The sequence below is a fragment of the Canis lupus genome, chromosome 16 (assembly GCF_003254725.2).
Source record: "Canis lupus dingo isolate Sandy chromosome 16, ASM325472v2, whole genome shotgun sequence".
Classification (NCBI taxonomy): Eukaryota; Metazoa; Chordata; class Mammalia; order Carnivora; family Canidae; genus Canis; species Canis lupus.
Window position 1 is genome coordinate 43,842,683 of NC_064258.1, and position 25,507 is coordinate 43,868,189.

A 25,507-nucleotide genomic window follows, 5' to 3' on the forward strand; every position below is an offset into this window, starting at 1 on the left:
GAAATAATGATGTGGACGGAAAGAATAAATTTGTTTTCTGGCTTCAGCCTACAGTCCTGCTTATTTACCAAAACAATCACACAATTACAAGTTGTGTGTGTGTCTGTATGTACAATGTACATGTGTATGCACACTTACATGTGAATGTTCTATGTCAAGATAATTTGTTCTTTCTCTTTTTTGGGACAATGCTACTCACATATGTGCATGTTCACACACACACACACACACACACACACACACACACACACAACCATGTATTAGCACCACAAGAAAAATCACAATTAATACCTAAAAGCTAGAGTCATACATATTCAAGGAAGCCAAAATAGTAAAATTAGAAAGTTTATATATACATATTTAAATCACATAGTCCCCTTGCCAAACACCATAAAAGGGAAAGAAAACAATTCTTTTTGGGAATTCTTAAACATTCTTTTGAAAAAGCCTCACACTGGAAAATGTTTATAACCAATGGTCATACTGGTTCTAATGTGAAATCCATCTTTATATTCACTGACAGATTCAGGCCAAATTTCATGAGGGGTTGGGTGCTGAAGTTCACAAAGCATTTGCACTCAGACTCAGGCTGCTTAGAGTCTGAATCACTGGGTAGAAGTCAAGGGCAGGAGGTAAGAGAAGAGCTGGCCCTACTAGTCAGAAAAATATGACCCCAAGGGAAAGAGTGGGTGGCATTTATAACAGAGCTGAGAACCAGAGGTTGAACTGTGTTTTCAAAGTGAGAGGAGATGGCTCGTTTTAAGTGTTAGCCCTTTTGATCTCACTGAAGCTGCAGAGATCCCTGATGGTCTAAGAATCAAGAGCTTGTCCTGAGTGGCATGCCTGGTGGGACAGAAGACATGCCTTGGTTAGTGGAGAATTTTGGATGTGCCAATATGTAAATATATTTATATAGCCTGTCAGTGTTTTTCCTTCTCATTTGTACTGTATGTTCCCTTTAATCAAATACATTCTATAAGAACAGATGATCCACTTCTTCCATGAAAAATGAAAGCTGTCTTCTAATCAGCCACATTTTGAATTCTAATTTATCCCAGAACCTGTAGATTATAGCTATGGATACTTTGTCATCTGATCCAAAAAGTTTTCTGTTATGTTCACAGATACACTGTGATAAGCTGGGTATCATCACCATACACAGAAATTTAAAACTACTTTTTTTAATGATCCAGATTTTCTTCAGATTTGATGAGTATCTCTAACTGCACTAAAATACAAATACTCTTGAATCTGTTCTTCAAATTTAACACTACAAATTTTTTTATGTCTTTGAGGCATATGGGAAACATTTATCAATTTAGACAAAAAAAAAAAAAAACCACACAAGAAATAGATGATAGAATACACAAAAGCAAGCAACCCTCAATCTATAATTAAGCTTCATTAAAACTGCTATTTGTGAAGGAGGTTACGTATATGTGGGGAGAGGGGTTTATGGGAATTCCATGTACTTTCTACTTAATTTTGCTATTTCCCTAAAACTGCTCTAAAATATAACATCTATTAAAAGCACACTGAAAAACATGGCTGACATTTAAAATCAAACCTCATTTCAGATAATTAATCACATTTTCTAGTTGTTGGATGACCATTTTCGTTCACTGATTACCTGGGAAAGAAACACTAGTATGTATATCTAAATGGTGCTCTCAGATTAATAGCTAAAATTATGCTACATGTTTTAATTTAGAAACATGCATTAAGGGGTGCCTGGTTGACTAGTGAGTTCAGTTATATCCCTTCGATTCAGGTCATGATCTCAGGGTTCTGGGATCCAGCCCTATACCAGGCTCCTTCAATTGCTGAGTGGGGAGCCTGCTTCTCCATCTTCCCTTTCCCTCTGCCTCTTTCCCCCTTTCATTCTCTCTCTCCCTCCCTCTCTCTCTCTCAAATAAACAAATAAAATCTTTTTTTAAAAAAGAATATTACTTGAAAAAATACATTAAGTCAGCAGACACATACAATGCTCAGAAAGAATGTTGAAAGACATCACTTCCTTCTATACAGCTAATCCTTTCTTAATAATAAATAATAAGAGCTCAAATTTGTAGAGTACTTACTATGAAATTAGTAGAACTGTTATTCCACTTTGCTATAAAGAAAGTCAAGGCTTAGAGAAAGTTTAAGTAAATGAACTACCCAAGGCCATACAAGTATGGAATCTTAAAGACGGAGTTAAAGTCTACTGTCTTCAGGGCTTGCACACCCACGCACTGTGGATATGCTGCTACCCTTGACAAATAACACGTGTTGAAAAAGGCATCTATGATCAATTTTAAGTTCTAATCAGCTGTTATAATCAACCCATCTTATTATTAAGTTTTATTAATTAGAATATATTATAGGACTATATCTCATTACAGTGAATTCTCCATAAATAATTTCTTTAAAAAAACAATCTTTACAGACAGAATTTTCTAACTGCAATATACTATGGCTTCTTTTTGTTTTTGTTTTAAATCACTCTGGACAATAGATGAAGATGAGGCATGATGTCGCTCCTTACCAAATTACATATAAACTTAATCAGAAGGAGGTGGTCTAGGTCCATCAAGAAAGGCTCTTAAAATTTCCTGAACTGTAAATTCAGCTCTACTGAGTTCAATCATTGAAAAGAATTTCATTTTTACTTCAGAACGTATACAACCTTGAGCTAAGGAATCCCGTGCTCTGCAAATCAGGATCCTTGAAACCACTTCTTCAGCAAATTGGTAACTATGTGGTAATATAACATGAGAGAAAATAAAGAAAAAGTATACTTGTGATGCTGAAACTATATCAAAAAAAAGGATGAGTGGCTAAGATAGGGTTGCAACATAAGCTGTGTCTGCATATATTCGGTCAAGTGGACAGTAGAATCTATTACACAGATAATTCAAGCTAAAATACCACTTTGCTTTCAGTGATACGATATTTCAAACAAGATACTTTCCTTGGCCTAAAATTTGGGGCAATTGCTAATTTTCACCTTTTTATGGTTCTTCTGCAGTCTTCTATGTGAAGGGATGTGAGGGGAAATTTTTAAATTCCCAGAAAAAATCATGAAGATATGGAATATTCACATATACTGGACTGTGTCTGTTGTTGCCTCCAGTTTCAGCGCAGTTCTACTCTAAGCTTACAACAGTAAGTTCTGTTACAGCAGACTTAGTAGTAGCTGGTTCTCTATGAGAGCTGGGAAGTGGTCAGAGGCACAAATGGCAGAAGGAAGTAGCCTCCAGATTTAGAAAGACTATTCAAAGCTTCAACATTGTATGTTTAGAGTCCAAGTAATCTTTCCTAAACAGAAGGCACACCAAGAGTGAAAAATGTGGACTGCAATGAGGAAGATATAAATAAATAGGAAAACTGAGAATAAAAAGAGGGCATTTAGTCAGAACGTCCAGGATGCTTTACAAATAAGAAGACCTATTATCTGTTTCATATCAGATAAACAAAATGTAGATAAATGAGAACACACACATATATCTCAGAGGTGAAAGAACGAGCAAAGTGATGTGTCGTAGAGCAGTGGCCAAGCGTATCTCAGTCACACTGTGTTAGGGCACTCAAAAGGAAACCTGCTCTACAGGAAGCTTTCGCTACCCACTTGCAATGAATGGACATTAAATACTATTCAGATTAGCTATATTGTAGGGGGAACTGGTAGGTGATAAGGCCAGAAACATCATTGGGAAGCAGCATATTAAGGACCTCAATGTTGGCTTAAAGACTGAACATCATTCAATAGGCAGCAGGGTATTGTTGAAAGTTTTTGAGAATAGAAATAACATAAATGGAACCATGCCTTAAAAAATTATCCAGTTACTGTACATAAAATAAATGTCTAGGACACAGAAAAAATTAAGACCGACAGCAGAATCCACGAGAAATAAAATTAGTATTTAAACCAAGACAAACATGGTATACACAGAGAGGAAAAAAAAAAAAAAAACAGATGACAGAAGTCTTAAACAATAGTGATTTAATACTGAGAATAAGGGAAATGAGACTGATAAATTTTAGAGTTAAAGCTACTATCTACATTAAAACATTACACAGGAGGATGAAAAGGTTTGATTATATGCATTTGTTTTGCTCTGAGGCAACCTACTGGAGATATAACAGTAATAAAAGTGATAATGATGATGATAATAGTAATAACCAAAAACTTTACAGTGCCAAGCCATGTTCTAAATGTCTTACTTACAATAACTCAGAACATGCGACTTAATGCAATGGATATGGATTTGGATGTCATCTACACAAGAGAGATTAGATGAGGTCACAAGACTAACATGAGAGAACATTTTTTTCAGGTAGGAAATGTCAAGCATATTCACAAAGGAATAAAAGTTACAGCAAACTCAAATGTCTAATCAACTGAAAAGAACTCTGCTATTATTATTGAGGGAAAAGGAAATTTTTGAGGGAGATTTCCAGGCGAGCAGGAGGTCATCCTTATAGCATGGAAGTAACATTCTGTAGTCAGCAGGGCCTGGATCATGGTTTAGAAATTAGGATTGTGACTGTGACGCCTGAAATGTAAAACAGAAGGTGAACACTCATTTTGGAATTAGTTTCTAATTTTTCCAGGTATTTATCTTTTTTTCCCAACTGGATATTAATATCCATAGAGACAAAGAAATTATTTCTTTAGTATCTTCCACAACTCCTCACACAGTGCTGGACACTTAGTCATACTAATACCTGCTTTTAAAACACATGTTTTAAAAACAAACCTAGATGATTTTTTTAACAATTTTTTTTTTAAGATTTTCTTAATTTATTTATTCATGAGACACAGAGTGAGAGAGAGGCAGAGCACAGGCAGAGGGAGAAGCAGGCTCCATGCAGGGAGCCCGACATGGGACTCGATCCTGGGACTCCAGGATCATGCCCTGGGCTGAAGGCAGGCGCTAAACCACTGAACCACCCAGGGATCCTTTTCTTTTAACAATCAAAGCAAACATAGTGATTCCAATTCTGGTAAAGTAAATATCCTAACAAGTGATCAACTTCAAAATAAAGAGTATTGCATTTAAATCACTGATAATCCTAATAAGGCTACTCAATTAGAAAATAACTTACACCGGACTCTCTATTGGTCCAAACACAAGGCCCTGCGGTGCTTTGATTCACAAAGTGCATGCATAGGGGACCATCTGCTATCTTTTGTTCAAAGATCCAAAGTCTACATAAGGCTATTTTTAAGAAAGGAAATTATTTCTTCTTATGATATATTAAGTACATCCTATTCATAATCACCCGGATTTCCAGTTGCAAAGAGGACTTTAGTAACCACATTCCATTGGTGTATCTGAGTTCTAACATGATATGCTATTTACCTATTGTTTGCTATTTTCAATTTCAAAAATATAAATTGCTAATTTCAAAAATATATCATGAGAATATGGAAAGGGAGAAGACTTTTTTTTTAAATTTTTAAAGATTTTGTTTATTTATTCATGAGAGACACAGAAAAAGAGGCAGACACATAAGCAGAGGGAGAAGCAGGCCCCCTGTAGGACCCTGAGATCAAGAACTGAGCCAAAGGCAGTCACTCCACCACTGAGCCACCCAGTGCCCCCAGAAGGCATTTTTGAGGATGTGGAAGAGAGTGCATGATATGAAGAGCAAGAAGAGGGGCAAACGAATATAAGAAATCTCCAGGGATAGCCAGCATAATCAAGAGGTCTTTGTTAATTATAGATAAATGAGCATATGATTGAACATAGTAAGTTCCATGACAAAGAAGAAAAAAAGAAGGAAAAAAGAAACAAGATTATCTGCATTCTATTTTCAACAAATAGAGTGACTTATCAGCTTCCATTCACCCCACTGATTAAAGTCCATTCAATATGAGGCAAGTGTTTCTAAACCATTTTCCCCTCTTTCTTTGGCTATCTTTAAGAAGCTCAAGAAGAAGTTCACAGATAAAGCTGAATGTGAGTCACATCCATTGATAAACAATTAAGAGGCTTTGGTTGAAAAATATCCCTCAAGCATGGATTTAATGAATCAATTAGATTAATTAGAATTATTTCACCAAAGGCTGGTCAGTTCTGAATTGGATATACCACTTAGCCACCTGAATAAAATGTTTGGGTTATTTTAATACAGATGCTTATTGCTCTATGAATTAATTTAAATCACTTTCTGACAATACACCAGTTATTTAGATAGCCTTTGCCAAAGTAAGAGAATTCAGCTTAGTTGAACTTAGTATTTTACCGCCCAGAACCGATCCTAGGAGTGCATCCAACCACTTATTCACTGATATGACCCTAAATGTTCTAACCACACAAACGCAAACACACACACACACACACACACACACATATGTATGAAGTTATGAAAGTGTTAATTAAACTTATTGTGGTGATAATTTCTCAACAGGTACATATATCAAATCATCATGTTGTATACTGTCAAACCTACATAATATGTCAATTATATTTCAGTAAAGCTGGGGGGAAATGTATGGATTAAAGAGAAAACTAATTGGACTAATGCCAAATTCAGGAGAATTTATTTCAAATAGTTTTTCATCTTTATTTTCAGTGTTTAAAATGTATGTGCATATGCCCTATGTAACCTCATGAAAAAGAGGAACAGTTGCATCTGTGGGGTAGCTGGGTACTGAATGAAATAAGGGATTTCAAAATTATCTATGTTTAAAAAAATGAAGAAAATGGCAAAGTTCTTTCCTACTTGGCCAATCAGCCAACAAATAAATATTTCTTTATCTTTTGCTGTGTTGCAAAAACTATGAACATAATTGGTACAGATACTTGATTAAATACCACAAGGTATCCTGGGACAGAATGACAAGTCAGCAGATGTTGCAGTGCGGTAATATAGGTCCAAAGACGATGCCAAGGGAGTGAGTGACTGGCTAGGGAATAATAAAAACAGGCTCCACAAGAGAGGAAATTAAGCTGAGTCTTAACTGATGAATAGAAATTGCTAGAGAAGGAAGGGAAAAGTCTAGATGGAAAAGGACCGTCTGTGAAAATATCCTGGCCTTTGGGAATAGCATGTTCTGAGTGATTGGTGAATAAGATAAATATTGTGAGATGAGGCCAGAGGGCTGAGGAGGCAACAGATAATTATAAACAATGCTTAATATGATATGTAATTTAGAATTCACTGAGTACATAATGGGAAGCAATCAGATTTTAAGCAAGAAATTAATAGTTTTGCTTCCTGTTCTAGGAAAATAACTGGGAAGCAAAGTGGAAGAAAATTGGAATGGAGAAGACCAGGAGCAGGGCATAGTTATTCATAATAGGCATGACTACATATGATAAGTATTTCTAGGGCAAGGTAGTGACAGTCAAGGAGCACAGTGGTTTTATTCAGTGGCAGATCTGAGACACAATAGACTGAAATTTTGCAATTAGATGGATGTGAAATTGAAAGAGAGGGAAAAGAACAGAATAGAATGGAATGAGCTGGAATGGGATTTTGGAAAGGTGATAATGCCATCAACTACCATCACTAAAACAAGAAGAGAAATACATATAAATCATAATAAAAGTGTATTTGTTTTTAAACATCTTAAAATGCCTACGGGAAATCCAGTAGATAACATCACTAGTCACAGACAGATACACAACCGAGTCTCAAGGGAGAGATTAGGAATAGAGATATGAATTTGGAAGTAATCAGTGAAGAAATAATAATTAATGTTATCAGTGTGAATGAGGATATTCTCAAAAGTGAAAAGAGAAGACCTAGAGGGAATAAGGAACTTTAACATTTAAGGAGCAAAGTGTTTATAAGAGCCAAATGTCCTATAGTTTAATTAACTAAACAACAAACAGTCCAAGAATACATAAAGCAAACCACCATAAGATATGTTGGTATCAAGAGAGGAATTGAAACTTTATTCAAAATAATGGTATTTTATTTAGCCAGAACCCAGGAATAACCAAATCATCTCTCTTTATGAGGTCCACAAAATGTGTTCATGTGCAAAGAAAAGTGTTTAATGGACCCAGGAACACAGGCTATTATTTAATTGGGCTTGGACTGGCAGCCTCCACTGCAGAGAACTTCAATAAACTGGGAGGGTCACAGTTGTTTATCCTAAACTCTTTAGGACCTAAATTATGTTAAATTAAAACAGAGCAATCCAAATATGCACAGTCTACACACTGAGAGAAACTCTGATTTTCTAACTACCAGGGGGTACATTTGAGCCCCTGGTAGTAAAAACTGGCCTGTTTTGGGGTGCTAGCAAACCCAAAAGCCCTATAATCCCTTCTGCCACACTGGAACAAAACAGCAGATGACTGGGCTTTTGTCATTGCATTGCAGAGACTAGAGGAAGTCGTACCCATCTAGAAGCATTTTAGCACAGCGTTTCTCACTAGCAAAGGTGATCCAAACTGTGTCCTCAAATCTGATAATGCTAATGAGTGCTTCTCTTCTCTGGAGGAAGCAAGGGGGAGACGGAAGCCTTGCCTACCCTACAGTTGTATATTACACGTAGCTCAATGCATTCTCATTAAGCCTTTTAGGATGTGTATCATTATCTTTATTTTGGAGATAGGAAAGTAAGTTTTTAATACACTAAATATTCTCAAGATTTTTAAGGTAACAAAGCTAGTACTCAGATCTGGTTCTGACTCTATGTGCAGCCTGTCCTTTAGTATATTACCCTACCCTGTATGGAAATCACTGACTCTATCAAGAATACATTAATATTTTAGGCTGCTTGGGTCCTGCTTCAGTGTGACAGTTGATTTCCATGTATCCTCTAAAAATACGTTTTCTAAAAGTTAACTTGGTACCTGAACATCGCTATGACTAGGGAAAGTGACCCTGTATTTCTGGCATATAATTTATAGTACTGGCTTAAAAAATAATTTCACACCTTTCAACTTGACATGTATTTTGCAACTGAAATGGAATCTAGCTGTGCAATAGGATAAAACCTCAAATAATTTTAGAAATTGTGTTTAAACAGTTTGTAACAAATTGTGCCAACAAATTACCTGTATTTAAGGACCACTCATGTAAAGATGCCTACTATATGAATTTAAATATAAAATGAGGATGATTAACAAGCTACTTAGGAGTTTGGAGTGACCATTTGAGGCTCTTCTGTCAGCTGCCATGAAATTAAAGCTACTCTATAATTCTGGGCTTCACGGGCTCATCATATTTTAGTATTTGGGTCTTTTTGCTTTTCTCAAGGGTGATTGCTCAAGTATTTCAAGGTTATCATTTCCATTATACAGGAAGAATTCTCTTCTCCTGTACTCTGATTGAATGTGAAATCCTGCTCTTTTGCATGTGCCTCCACTATAACTGGAAGCTTATTTAGGAGCATCATTTGAATGAGCTTTAAAGTCCATGCAGACAGTCCATCAGTTACAGGAAGGAGTCTCGGCTTTAACTGTTTAGAGCTTTCAAAGCCATAAATGGATATTCAATGCAACTGGTTTGAAATACATGATTGATTGCTTTTTTATTCTGGTTCTATAAGACAGAAATCCCTACAAAAAATGTGTTTAATGAAGTCATATTTATAAAAAAGTCAAAACCAATATCATTTGGAGTTTTTAAAAGTCTTTACATTTAAGCCAGGAAAAATATTTAAGTATCTCAGTCTTCCAAGTGAGATGATTAGAATACCAGATCAACTCATTGGCTAGGAAAAAAAAGAAAAAAAAATTGTTCCCTCTTGATAAAGTATTGAGAATGTCATTTTCAAATCATTAAAAAATCTTTAAAATAACTTTTTTTACTTTAATTTTACTTTTCACCGATGATTATGAAATGAATCTGAATTTTATATTTGATTTTACCCTGTATTCAACAGTTGTTGGAGAAATGGTCATGGAGAATCTCTAAGTTACATATAGTCAGCTTTAATTCCTGGATGTTATCTGGGGGTAAAAAAGATGTTAACTGGGTTTTTAGAAATAGGAAAATTTTGGAAAAGTCGCTAACAGAAATCCCATACATAGTTTTTAGCCCTTTTATTTGAATAAAACTTTATTATGTTATTAGGTTTGTTTTAATCAAAGTTTTGGACAGAATTTCTTGCAAGATAGTTTATTGTAATTTCTGTTCAGAAAATGATCAAACTGTGAGGATCTATCATTCTTGTTCAAATTTGTTTGTTCAAAAGCAGTAGCATTATTATTCTATAACTCAGTTACAGCCATGAAGTAGGTCTCAATTGATATAGTCCTGGCATCCCATGATAAAACAGAAGAAAATACTAGATAAAGAATCTAAGGGAACATACTTGAAATAAGAGAGGCCTGCTTTCAAATTCTAGCTCTCTGTTTGATCTTGTGAAATAGTTGTCAGCCTCAGAAATGAGCAGCTCATAAAGCTTCAAGACATGGTCTTTGGTCCTTTTTAGAAACCCCCTCATCTTTTTCAATTTGTAGGTAACCAAAATTAAGATGCAGTAGAAATTTAGCTCAACCTCATTTAACTCACTTGCTAATCAATTGTTGCTTTGTAAATGAGAGAGATGGGAGAAAACTACTAATCTGTAAGACAGAGCTCAAATATAGCAGAAAACCAATTAGGAGTGTTGGCCAAGTATGGCCAACTGACACTGACTCAAGCAAAAAAAGGAGGACAAGACGCCTGGAACAAATAACCAGTTGTGAGAACCAAAACTACAATATAAGAAGTGAGAGGAGAGGGGCAGGATTTACAAATTATATTTAAATTGTTACTTCATCTGTGGCTTTGGGCTGCTCCCAGGAAAGGAAAAACTGGTGTTGGTAGAGGAATGAAAAATATCTTCTTAAAAGTAAAACTGAGGGCTGAGTGGTGTAGTCAGTTAAGAAACTAACTTGGTTTTCGCTCAGGTCTTGATCTCAGTCATGATATAGAGCCCCATTGGGCTCCACATTCAGTACAGAGTCTGCTTAAGACTCTTCCGGAAAGAAAAAAAAAAAAAAAAAAGACTTTTGCCCTCTGGCCAGCCTCCCTCCAAAATAAATAAATAAATCTTAAAAAAACAAAACGTAAAGCTGAGCCACTGGTAGTATTAACACACACACACACACACACAAATACATACTCCAGAGGTTAAAGGCTTTAGTAAAATAGTAGAATAGTAGAATAGTAGAATAAAACCATATTCTTAAAATCTGTGGCAACCTACTTAAACGAACAACTGGGAACTAAACTCCCATCTATAATAAAACTGAGAAAAGGCCCAAATCCCAAACTGCAAACTATGACTAATATTTATCAAATACAGTGAAATTTTGTCAAAGGAGAAAGTAGAAAACTGACATAGCAATAAATTGCTTGCATATGCCATTTTAATTTTTCTACAGCACAAATAATTAACTCAGAAACTATCAGGTGAAACAGAGAAAGAAAAAGAAGATAAATAGTCACTAGCTTTGAAACTACTTACCAGAGGCAATTAATCTGCAGTAAACACCACTACCACCACCACCACAACTACTCACATGCATGCACATGCGCGCGCACACACACACAACTCATGGTCACGGTGAACTTAGTTCACCTCTTGCCTGAAAGAGAAATGAACCTTGAAAGCTGAAGGAAGACATGTCTTTAGCAAAGATGAGGAGAAAATGTCCTGAGACAACATCTTCAATTTGAAAGTGCCAACTTCCCAGGTCACTGCCCCCAATTCCAGCATAAACTATATGCCTAGATTTTTACCACCATTCCAAAAAAGAACCATATAGAGAATTTATACAACTTGGAATTAATTTGTATATTACAGATCAGTTTCAGTGTTGAAAATCAGAAGTACAAGAGATATTTCATTGGCTTGTTCTCTTTATTTTGATCTGGCTTCGATCTCCATACTGCAAAGTTAATGGGAAAATCTAGTTCTTTCTTGAGACTTCTTAATCAGACCAATGTTCTGAGTGTGAGGGAAGTGACTATCATCCACAGACTTCAGTTTACACTGATTAAAACTTAGATATTTTCTGTTTTAGCCTTTGCAATCCCATATAGGCTACTGGTTCTGCTAGTTTCTATAAACCTTTGGGAACTGAGAATGCCCGGCCCTTCAGAGTAGCCTTCATAATAGCACCAAGTGGACAAAGGCATCCTTGAGTTCTTGATGCATCCAAAGAGTACTGATGGTAGTTATTTTGAAAAAGATCCCTCTTTTCTCCCACCATCTCTCTCCTATGAAGCCTCAGTCAAATATGACCTCTACCACTAGCTTTCAATGATCTCTCTACATCCTCTTACAGGACACTAAACTGAAACCCTTAATCAGTTTTAGGCTTGTAAAACAGAAAAGAGGCACAAGTAACTTTGCTTGTGCTCCTGAAACATAAATCTTTTCTGAAGTAAAAAGGATTCAACAGAATCTGACTACTGGCTTGGAACAAGATTAAAAAAAAAAGTATATGGTCATAGAAAAACACAAATTTATAATCCAACCAAAAATAGATACTACAAAGAAAGGAGGAGGTTTGAAAAAAGTCTTCAGAAGAAAAGTTATCTTTAAGAAACAACATAAAATTTTAGACAAATATTCCCCTAAACCGTTGAAAACACTAATAAAATAGTATGAAGTAAAGACATGAACAAACAGGACAAAAAAATATGAGATTACAAAAGAAGATGAAATATGAAATAAATAAAAATCAAGAAGAATTAAGAACAATATATACAGCTGAAATTAGAGTTAGAAATAATTAATTCATTTACTTAATTCATTATTTTATCCATTCAACAAATTAGGAATATGCCAGGTACTGTTTTAGTGCTGGGAGTATAATGATAAGAATAAATTACTGGGGAAAGGAAAAGCAAAATGAGAAAGCAAGCTCTAAGAGAATATGAAAATAAGAAAATACATGTCCAATATGTGTATATTAGGTATCAGCAAAGATAAAAAGCATTGGAAAATATGCAAAGTCAAAACTGTATAAAATTTCTGAAGATACCAATCTTCAAATAAATCTACACACACGAAAAGTACAAACAGTTCTGAAGGCAAATCATGGAGAACAATCAACATTAAGATGTAGCTTGGTGAATTATCAGTTAAAATTAAGTTTAACTTTGATAGAAAAACAAAATTATTCTGAGTTAAATAAGAGAGAAGTCTGTTTCTCACACAAAAAAGTGAAGGTATGCATTACAAGGTGAAAGTGGCTTCTGGTCCTTAATGTCCTCAGGGACTGTGAACTTTCCAACTTATTACTCCACCAAAGTCTAAGGAAACATACTTTGTCCTGGTTGAGGTCAGGGGAATGGAATGAGAAGGGAGAGTGAAGGACTCATGCCAGCTCTCCAGAGATAAGGTTTCTAGAATCTGCTACTCAATGCTTCCCCTTATATTCCAGAAACCAAAATCATCTTTTTTTTTTTTTTTAAGATTTATTTATTTGGGGGGAAGGTGAAGGCGCAGAGAGAGAGGGAAGAGATAATCTCAAACAGACTCCACACTAAGCACAATGGAGGGCTGGATCCCACAATCCTGAGATCATGATCTGATCATGATCTGAACCAAGTCAGAGGCTTAACCAACTGTACCGTCTAGGCACCCCACAATAAGAATCATCTTGTTGTAGGTGGTCATGACAATATAAATGCAAACGTGAAATTTATATTACATATGGAAGAAGAGGAAAGTAAATTTTTGAGGGTAACTAGCAATCTCTATCATAAAATTGGATATGAAGTTTAAGGATAAAGAAATAACTGTATGGACATCCACACACAAAATTCAAGTCATATACAATTAGGAAAATTTGAAATTTGTGTAGTTATTTCTCATGATCTTTCACAAGGTAACTTAACAATTGCATACTAATTCATTGGCACCCTGTGATAAACTGAGGAACAGTCAATATGGTTTCATTAACCATTAGCAATCATTAATATTTCTAGAGGCTTACTATATCCCAGGTTCTGTTCTATGAGCTTTATATTTGTTGTCTTATTTATTACAAAAGCCTATAAGTTAGTATTGATATTAAGCATTCACAGATGAAGCAACAAAGGGACTGTTGAGATAAATAACTTGCCTGATGTAACCTAGCAAGTAAGGTGGTATCCCAAGAATTTAAATCCACTCATTCTGGCTGTTGATTCTATTTCTTATCTGGTACAGTATGACTCTTCAATTACTCACAAGAATATAAAAGAATATGAGTGTACTGAGAATGGGAAAAAAAAAGAATATCATTAAATAAAAGGCAACTTTCATAATTTTCCCTTCATTTTTAAAATTACAGAAATAATTTTGCAATCCAGTCATTGCTGAGATTAAAACAATAAAATATACAACATAAAATATTCAGTCCTTGATGCCATTCCTCTTTGTACATGTAACCTTGTACTAATGCACAATTACTTTAGTGTCCAAAAGTGGAATGATTAGGTCGTTGGATATGTGTTAACTTTATTTTGATATATATATATATATATAACAATACTGCTTTTGAGAAAGGATTTACCAACAAATAAAATGCTACTTCTCCATCTTCTTTCCAATACTTTTATCTTTTAAAAGTGTTGCCATTTCCAAAACTTTTATCTTTTGAAAATGTTGCCAATCTCACAGGACAAAAAAAATTTAAAGAACCTCATCGTGATTTTACTTTTCATTCCCATTCTAATTATGAAAAATATGAAAGAAGTGATAAAAAACCAACAGCAGAAAGTAGAATGATAACATCACTATAGAATTCATCAGATATTAAAAGAATAATTATTCAACATTAAGAACAATATTTTGGAAATACATTTGACAACTCAGATAATTGGGAAAATATTTTAAAGACCTCAATAACCCAAACTCATTAAAGAAGAAACAGATAATCAGAAAAAATATTGTGTCTATTAAACAGAAAGAATATATAGCTAAAATTTATCCCACAAAACCTTCAAGCCTAGATAGCTTCACTAATGAATTTGCTAAACATTTAAAAAATAATATCAAATACATTCAAACTCATCCAGAAAGTTAAAAAGGAGGAAATATTCCTTAACTCATTATATGAGGTTGGTATTACACTTGTATGCATCTTATTGCTTCTGTTTCTCTGAAGTGTCCTGACTAATATAGAAGAAAATGAATAACCCTTCATGAACAGAGTTGTGAAATTATAAAGAAGGCATAAAAAATATAACCCACTATGGGGTGCCTGGGTAGCTCAGTCAGTTAAGCACTTGACTCTTGATTCCAGCTCAGGTCATGATCTTGGGGTTGTGAGATGGAGTCCCTCATTGGGCTCCCTGTTCAGTGGGAAATCTACTTGGAATTCTCTCCTCTCTCTCTCTCTCTCTCTCTCTGCTGCTCCCCTCCCTAAAATAAATAAATAAATAAATAAATAAATAAATAAATAAATAAATAAATAAATAAATAAATCCTTACAAAAAAGATAACCCATCATGACAAAGTCGTGTTTATCAAAAGAAAGGTCAGAATAAATCTTGAAAAATCAGTATAATTTGCCATATTAACATTATTATATGATCATATGAATATAGTCATAAAAAAACAACTGACAAAACTCAATACTCACTTCTGACAAAAACTCTGCAAACTAAGAATGAAAGAAAATTTCCTCAACCTAATAAAGGGCATCTATAAAAAACCTACAGCTAACATCATCCTTGACAGGCAAAGACAACGTCTTCCCCCATGATCGGGAGAAGACAAGGTCTTCAGACTTGAACTCTCATTATTTTTAACCAACACTATCCAGGGTAGTGAGGCAAAAAGAAATAAAAGGCATCCACAAAAGAAAGGGATAATTAAAATTACTTCAATTGTAGATGAAATTATTTTCTACAATTAAATATGATAGAATGTACCAGAAAGCTACTAAACATTAAGCAAGAATTTAGCAATATTGCAGAATGCAAGATCAATAAACAATAATCAAGCATATTTCTATATACTAGCAGGGAACAACTAGAAGTTGACATTTTAAAAATATCATTTTTAATAGCATGAAAATATGAAATAGGGATAAAACTGGAAAAATATATGAAATAGGGATAAAACTGGAAAAATATATTAAAGACATGTACATTATAAATGTTGCTGTGAGTAATTAAATATTTAAATGGAGATATTTTTATGTGTCAGAAGACTCAACATTGGTAAAATATCTATCTCTGGATAAATGCACAGGTTTAATGCATTTCTAATCAAAATGACACTTTTTTTGTAGAAATTGATAAACTGATTCTAAAATTCACTTGAAAATATAAAGGAATTAGAATATCTGAAATGTCTTTGAAAAATTAGAACAAAGCCAGAGGACTCACACTTTTTGAATTTTAGATTTATTAGAAAACTATAGTATTGAAGACAGGTTATATTAGTATCAAGACAGACCAATAGATGAGTGGAATTAAAGCAGTCTAGAAATAGACCCACACATATATGGATCTGGTTTTTTACAAAGGTGTAAGGATAATTCAGTGGAGAAAGAAGTCTTTTCAACAAATGGTGCTGGCACAATTAAATAATCATGTGCAAAAAAAAAAAAATGACTGCTGATCCATAACTTGTACAATATATAAAAATTAACTCAAAATAAATCATATACCTAAATGTAAAACCAACAATTTTAGTGCAAGGAAAAAAAAAAAAAAAAAGGAAATGCTTTCTTGAACTTGGATAAGGAAACATTATCTTAGAAATGATAAGAGGACAATCTGTAAAACAAAGTACTACTTTTAATTGTACTTTATCAAAATTATAAATTCCTGCTTATCAAAAGACACAGTTAAGACAAACCACAGACTGGAAACATCTTGAAAATCACATATCTGATGAAGGATTTATACACAAGAATATCTGAAAAATCCCACACCTCAATAAGAAAATAATTTAAATCATTGGTGAAACTTCTGAATATATATTTCACCAAACAGTATTTATGAATAACAAAAAAAATCATGAAAAATGCTAAACATTTTTGGTCACTGATGAAATGCCTATTAAAACCACAATGAGCTACCATTACACATATATTAGAATGTCCAAATAGAAAAAAAAAAAAAAAAAAAGACAATGCAAGTATTGGAAAGGATATGGAGCAACTGGAATTCTCATACACTGTTGACAGGAATGTAAAATAGCAATGCCACCTTGAAAAACATTTTGCCAGTTTCTTTAATTTGATGTATTTCTACCATATGTTCCAACTGTTGCATTCCTAAGTATTCCCCAAGGGAAACTAAAATTCATGTCCACGTAAAAACTTACAAATGAACATTCACATCAGCTTTTTTTTTTAAGATTATATTTATTTATTCATGAGAGACACACAGAGAGAGACATAGGCAGAGGGAGAAGCAGGTTCCCTCCTGGGAGCCCGACGTGGGACTCGATCCCAGGATCCTGGGATCAAGACCTGAGCCGAAGACAGATGCTCAACCACTGAGCCACTATTATTTGTAATAGTGGAAAACTGGAAACAATTCAAGTATCCATGAATCAATTAATGGCTAAACAAACTGTGGTATTGACATACAATGAAATACCACTCAACAATAAAAATCCAAACTACTGGGATCCCTGGGTGGCGCAGCGGTTTGCTGCCTGTCTTTGGCCCAGGGCGCGATCCTGGAGACCCAGGATCGAATCCCACGTGGGCTCCCGGTGCACGGAGCCTGCTTCTCCCTCTGCCTGTGTCTCTGCCTCTCTCTCTCTCTCTCTCTCTCTCTCTCTCTCTCTGTGACTATCATAAATAAAAAAAATAAATAAATAAAATAAAAAAAAACCCAAACTACTGATACCATGGTACAACATGGATAAATCTCAAAATATTTATTCTGAATAGAGGAAGCTAAACAAAATGAGTATATACTACACGTAAAGAGGAAGGTGGTGGGAAAGATCAAGTGTGAGAGATTACCAGAGGCAAGAAGGAATTTGAGGGGTAAATAAGCTCCTTATCTTGATTGTAATGATGGCTTCATGGGTGTATGTATATGTCAAAATTTATCAGATTAGTACAATTTAGTGTGTGTCAGTTATACTTCAATAAATCTGCTTAAAATAAAACTAAACACAATAGTTAAGAAAAATTATGAAAGAATAACATTTAAGAAATGCAGTGTATAAACATTTTATTTTTTTTTTAATTGACCCTTATGGAGAAGAAGAGGGGAAACATTTTGTAGTATAATATTAAGACCTTATAATTTATTTAAAGTAATTCTTCTCATTCTCCTCCCTCTTTCCTTCCATGTGACTCCAAATCCATGTTTTCAAAGTATAAACATATCTTTCATATTTAGGTGTGTGAAATAGCATGCAGCAATAAACCTAGCAAATAGTTTTATATTAAAAAATCTCAAACCATTATTAGTACTCTACCTTTTAAGCCTAAGAGCACAATGAAATGTTTTGTATTATATTTCATGAACCCACCATATCCTTAGTTGAATAAAACAAGACATTTTACAGAAGTTAGAGTCTCACAAGCACCGAACAAATGTGGAGGTAATGAGAAATCTATAAATCTCCAAAACCTTCCCTCTCTACGAACCTGAAGGGCTACTTAGTGCTGAGCAAGGTTGAAACAATGGAGGTTCGAACATGAGTCAACATCAATCATGAGACCAAAGAGAGAGAGACCTTTTCTCTGAGAGATAAAGTGGGTGTCCTCAGAAGCCTTAGGTATTAAAGGATTAAAAATGAGAGTTATTATTTTGACCCAATAAGATGTATAACATTATTCAAATGAAAATAGTGTTCCAAAATCATATTCAGTTCTGGATTAAATACATTTTAAACTTGCAATGCAAAATACATTTTAAAAAATATGTATTTAATATAAATTGACATCCCCATCACCTATTGAATTTGAGTGTTGCAAATACTTAAATAGCTTGGTAAAGAATATTTGCTTAGAAAGTAATTAAGGAAATCAGGTTTTTAATGAAAGCAATTAGCATATTCACAGTGCATCCATTTAATGTAATTGCTTAATATTAATGTGCAGCATAGATGGTTCAGTTAAATTAGTTTTAATTTGGCATAGAGCATCAAAGCTTTCCAGGGAGATTAGATTTCACCAAATAACCTGTATTTCCAGACACATAAAGTGTTTAGGATAGTGATTGGTAAAACAATTCAATATAATTGAAAATTATATTAGAAGATCCCCTCATTGTCCTTTGTAGTCAAAGTTAAAGTTAAAGCCATTATGATGCTAGTCTGACAAATTTTTAGCAATACAGGACTCACTACAGCCTCACTTTGGGATGTCAACTAGTGATGTTCCAGCTTTTCCACAGATTTGAAACTGCTTTTGACAATAGTTTTGGTCCGACCAGAACTTTCTACAGCTCACTCTTGTGTGGGAAGAGGGATGGGTTTCTACCAGGAGAAACATGAGTTTTCAGGTTTCTTTACAATTTATTTGCAGACTACATCGCAGGCCTCTAGAGGTCAAGAGTCTTTTTTCAAACAAAGAGAAATACCACCCTTCAAGGCGAGACTATGCATTAACTACCACGCCAGAGAAAGTATATTGCAGAGAGAGCCTAGTAAAGGCAGGTTAAGGCAGAGATTTTCAATCTGTGCCACAGCATGCCCTAGGCATTCTGCTGAGCTCCCATATAGGTACTTCTTATAATGTTTATCACTCCTTACATTGAAGCTATTTGCATATTTGCAATTATATGTGTTAATCTTTTCCTGTTATAAAGTACTCATCAAGAGTGCAGAATTTGGAGCCAGACAACTATGTTTGTATACTAGGCCCAGCACTCACTAGTTCGAAGATCTGTATAAGTTTTGAACATTTCTGCTCTTTTATTTCCTCACCTAAAAATAGTTAATAATAGTGTCTACCTCATATAGTTGTTAAAAAGATCCAAAAATTAATACAAGCAAGGTTAACACCTAGTATATAATGAACATTTAGTAAATTATTATTACTAAATTGTAAGCTCCATAAGTACGGATTTATAACTGTATTAATTACAGTGTTTAATTCTGTATCTTGTACCAAATAAATCAAATTACCTCCCCCTCCCTGTTATACCTAACTCTGATTCATACTTCAGTCTCAGAAAGGCCCATCCCAATTCCACGGGCATTCGAAACCTCATTGTATATGATCCAAAAGCATGTGAATGCTTTCTGCTCTTTTTTCTCATTTTATTTATTTATTTATTTATTTATTTATTTATTTATGTATAATTAACATACAATGGTGTATTAGTTTCAAGTGTACAACATGCTGATTCAACAATTCTATACATTACGCAGTGCTGACCACAATAAGTGTAGTCACAATCTATCACCATCAATGTTATTACAATATTATTGACTATATTCACTATGTGGTAGATTTCATCTCTGTGATTTATTTATTTTATAATTGAAAGTTTGAATGCTATCCTTCTTTACTTGATTACTCAATTTTTTTTGTCATATCTGTTACAACATAAGCATCTGGAGAACATGGCCTTTATCTATTGATTCGCTGCTGTGTCATTAACATTTATATCTGTGTCCAATTTGTGAAAGGTATTCAATGAACATTTGGTGATAGAATTAATTGCAGTAATAGTTCAACAGAGCTGACCTCGATGTCTGGATGCTAGTTGCTCACCCCGATAGTAAAAAACCAAAACCCAAACCTGACATGTTAGCAGAATGAATTAAGACTTAAGCAGTGGATATTTTCATATTTGGACACTTTGCAGTATTTTTTAACTAAGAAAATTAGCCACTTTTATGTCACTAAGTAACCGTATCATTTGTATTAATCAAGAATGTATATAAATAAAAGCAGATATCACTATGAAACAAAAGCTCTAATCCCCATTGATTTTCTTAAGGTCTTTTTCTTCAAGTCTTAAAAAGCCCTTTCACTTTTTCTCTCACCCTGATTACACTTAAAACATGACAATCAGTCTTGCTCTGTGCTCTATCCTGTACTTGAAGCAGAAAAAACTTCACTGCTCTTTGAAATCAACCATCCTTTGAGATTACCCCTCAACAATACTGCTCTTGCCTTGGGAATAGCCTTCAGAATCCTTGTTCCTTTGTTAGTGCTAATTCTCTGCATGATGTGATTTTTCTTAACACTAACTAGGACTGTGGTCTGGGTGTCTGAACATTTGGAAATTAAAACTGTGTCCATGGGAGATTTCCTTTTCTCAACATCTTTCTGTACAGTGGAAATGCTTTTCCCTTTGAAAATTAGCATATGACCTTATAAAGGCTCCAGGTCAACGCCAAAGTGCTAATTGCATAGATATTTCTGACGAAATTGATAGAGTGATCATATTTTGTTAAGGTAAAAGATGCAAATAAAAGGATATGTTAGTCACTTTAAAATTGGAGATTACTATAAATTCTACTTATTAATGTAATAATATTTTGAAATGTATAATATATACCAGAATGTCACCTATTTTTGTAAATAATACTAAATAATACTGAATTATATGCATAAAATGACAATCTAATGAGATTCTCTCAATAGCTTTAAATTGTTGCATCTCTGTTTATATTACATTGATACTGATTTTGCAATTGTGCCTTGCTGCCATTTAGCACAAAGAAATGCATTTATTTTTTATTTTTTATTTTTTTTAATTTGTGATAGTCACAGAGAGAGAGAGAGAATGAGGCAGAGACACAGGCAGAGGGAGAAGCAGGCTCCATGCATCGGGAGCGCGACGTGGGATTCGATCCCGGGTCTCCAGGATCGCGCCCTGGGCCAAAGGCAGGCGCCAAACCGCTGCGCCACCCAGGGATCCCAGAAATGCATTTTTTTAAGAAATGCATTTTTATTCATTCTCCATTACTGATAGCTCCTCACATATGGGGTTTCTATGTATCATTTCCTTTATTTTGTTCAAATCTATTTTCTTAAAGAAACTCTATGTATATATTTGGATTAGGAGGGACTCAGGGACATTTTCGTCTGGACAATGAGGGGCCAGAGTGGAAGAACTACCTGAAATAATTGTAGCACAGAACATTGAGCTGGTCCCTTTAGAATGATTCGCTCAGATTTCCAGATGGAAATATTCTACTGTTTATATAAGGGAAGAAACTTTTGCCACCATATTTCTGACATTTTTCTTTATATCCAATCCATGGATTCATAGATCCATAGATCTAGTCTTCTTCTGTCCATAGAAAGAATTTATTTATTTTCAATTTGGTCACTCACTAGACCACTTTTGCCATAGTTGACACAACTGGGGGTTAGAGAAGCCTAAGGCCTCACTTGCTTTCTTCCTGTTTCATGGGTCTCTGTGTTTATCAGACCTATTACTCTATGGCTCTGGCTTCTCTAGGGTAGACTGTCAAGTAGGGGCTGCTCTTTTTTTTTTTTTTTTAGGGGCTGCTCTTTAAAGACCAACCTGGAAATACTGTACCTCCTCTATTTTATTCCAGCTTCTCTGACCTAAGGCTGGGATGGCAGGTTAGGCTGGAATCAACCTTTTCAGCCCAGCATTTTAAGGAGAGAGAAGATGACTTTGGGCCTCCTGGCCAAAGTCGGGCTCTCAAATGAAGCTTTAAGAAAGAAAGCCTCCGGGAGGGTCTACTGAATATTTGTTCAGCAAGAAATAAATTGGTACTTGGTATCTCATTGAGTATTACATTTTTGCATGTACAATTCCCTTCTTTGTAAGAGACCTCAGAGGAAAGGAAAAATGAGTAGCAGGATTCAGGCTTCAGGGATGCAACCCTTGCCCCATCTATGCTCTGAAAAACCAGGTGCACATAGTGATTGCTGTATTTCAGTGGGCTCCCTTCCGACATAATGGAAATCTGCCCTGAACAAATCCACATCCTATACCTGTAAGTCTGAAACTTAGTCCAAATTAGATCAGAAACTGAGGATCCATGAATATTCAATTTATACGTTAGTGCCCTTAGCCAAAATGAGCTGAATAATAATAACAAAAATAATAATAAATTTAACAATTTCTTCTGTTAAAGATGCTTTTATGAAATTCTTAAAATATATCAGTGAGATAGCAATTATTATTACTTCCATTCTCCATCCCCCAAAAACAACCTCAGGGAAATCAAGTTGCTTAAATGCAAATTCAAAATTGATGCTCCTACAACACAATTTTACCTCTTATTTATTTTTTATTTTTGTTTTTTACTATTTTACCTCTTAATCAAATTTTCTCTTACAAGATATATATTTACTTTACTGATAGTATTGATACATGGAATTCTAACGTGACATGTATTCATCTGTCTCCTATCTTCCCAGACAATAAAAAAGTAAATCTACCAATAATGTTTATTTCAAAGTAAGTGACCAGCAGAGACCACTTATTTACAATAGATTCTATGGAAGAGAGGGGTGAGGGAGCCTGAGAGAACTGAGATGGCTTCAGTACATAAAAATAATTTCCTAAAACAGAACCAGTTCCCTAAAACACCCACTGAATACTTCACAATTTTGTTTTATACAGATCTTATCAACAGAGACTTTTCTATAAATAAGAGTCCTATCATATCAATTCTTTTCAGAGAAAACAGGATCAGAGATCTGAACCAACTAAATAAAATTATTTAACTCCAGACACCAATGAGCCCTGAATAGCCAAACTTTTTGGTTATTACCATTTTAGCCCATATCCTTACAATCTCATTTGAGTCTTCTCTTTCTCTATGTCCTCTGCACTATTGGCATCCTCAAGAGTTCCTTCTTACTGTCTCTACTCCCCTCTCCCACTTCATAAATCCAACATTTCATCAGTGTTCAAGCAAACTCAACTCCACATAAATCTTTTCAACTTTTCCTCTCACCACTGTTAAACATTTCCTTAAATTCCCTTCTCCTTTTTGGGATAGACAGAAGAAAAGGAAGGATGTAACATAGAATTCTATTATTTTTTTAAAATTGTATTTGCTTATTTGAGAGAGAAAAAGAGTGTGTGTGCACAAGCTTGCACAAGCAGGGGGAGGGGCAAAGAGAGGAATAGGCAGGCTCCCCACTAAGCAGGGAGCCTGACAATGCAGGGCTGGATCCCATGACCTGAGATCAAGACCTGAACCACAGACAGATGCCCAACTGACTGAGCCACTCAGGCGCCCCCACGGCACTCTATTATTGACAGGAAAACATAAAAAAAAGAAAAGTGAGAATACTGATCCCTGGATATGCAGAGATATATTTTATCTCTTACCCCACTAGGAAGAAGGATGCCTTGACATCTTGCCCCTCCTAAAATAGCAGGGTCCTTGATTCCTCACCTGGTTTACTGGCAGAAGCTATCTGAATGATTTCTTAGCATAATTAGGATGGCAGCTATATTTACGGAGGGAAACTTCTTCAAGAACCTAAGATTGCATCTGTGGAACCTAGTAAATGTCTTGCTTGGAATTATAATGTTTTTAATTAAAACTCTTAATTAATTGAAACACTAGAAAGCTCATAAGCATCCTCTTTACTCACAACATTCTTTTTTTTCCCCTCTACCTTCCACACAGTGCCTAAGTCAATGCAGTATTCACAATGAGTACTCAACATATATCATATTTGAGAGTCTTTGTTATTTCTGTTGAATGAGCAACACATTTACTAAGGCCAATTCAAAAAGGATTTGTACTTCACTGATGAAAAAGTAAAGACATTTCCTGCTATTCTCCCTCAAAGAGTATTCAGGGAACAATTTTTAAGAAAAAGTATCACCAATAATCTTATCTAGCATTCAGTGGTACAGAAAATATTTAAGTTATCACCAGCATCTCACCCTTCCTTTGCTTTAAGATGCTCAAATGTGTGTATAAATATCTAAATAAAAAGCAAACTTAAAATAATCCTTCATAATTTCTTCTGTATCTGAAGGCAAGGAGGAAAAACATCATAACTTTTAACTATCTTAGGAATTCCAGAGACCTTTAAAATGTCTATAATAATGGCTTGAATTTAAATAGTCCAACATTTTCAAAACGCTTTACTTTTTACTTTTTAAAAAATTCTCACAACAATCCAATTTGTAAAACAGAACAAGAATTATTAATTCCTCCGACAGGTTAAGGGACATGCATGAAGTCTCCTTTCTTACAGGTAGTGAGTTAAAATTTGTCAAAGAGATTTCTTTGCTTCCCATCCTCTGATCCTTCTACTGTATTATGTCACCTACCTCTAAAAGAGGATGATGCTTACCATAAACCTATATCAAGGCTGGACTATTATGAATTATTGATGTTTATCTTCAGTTCACTTTTATTCTTTATGTGTAAACCGCTCCTCATTTTCAGGCTCCACCTACCTCTTAAAATTCTGTCCTTATGTTGGCCCTGGATTAATAGGTCCTCCATTGCAAGGCTGTTCCTATGCTTTCTATGCTGTGCCACAGAAATTATCATCTTATTTCTTCCCCCACTTCCCTCTATGATATTCAGACAGAATTAGACAGAATTAGGGGCCAAGCAGAATTAGTGGTGGGTATGGAACACCAGTTCTTGTGCCTTAGACACGGTAGGCACACTTAAGTATGGGTTGAATGGACTTGAATCCCCACTGCTTGGAACATACTGCCATCTCAT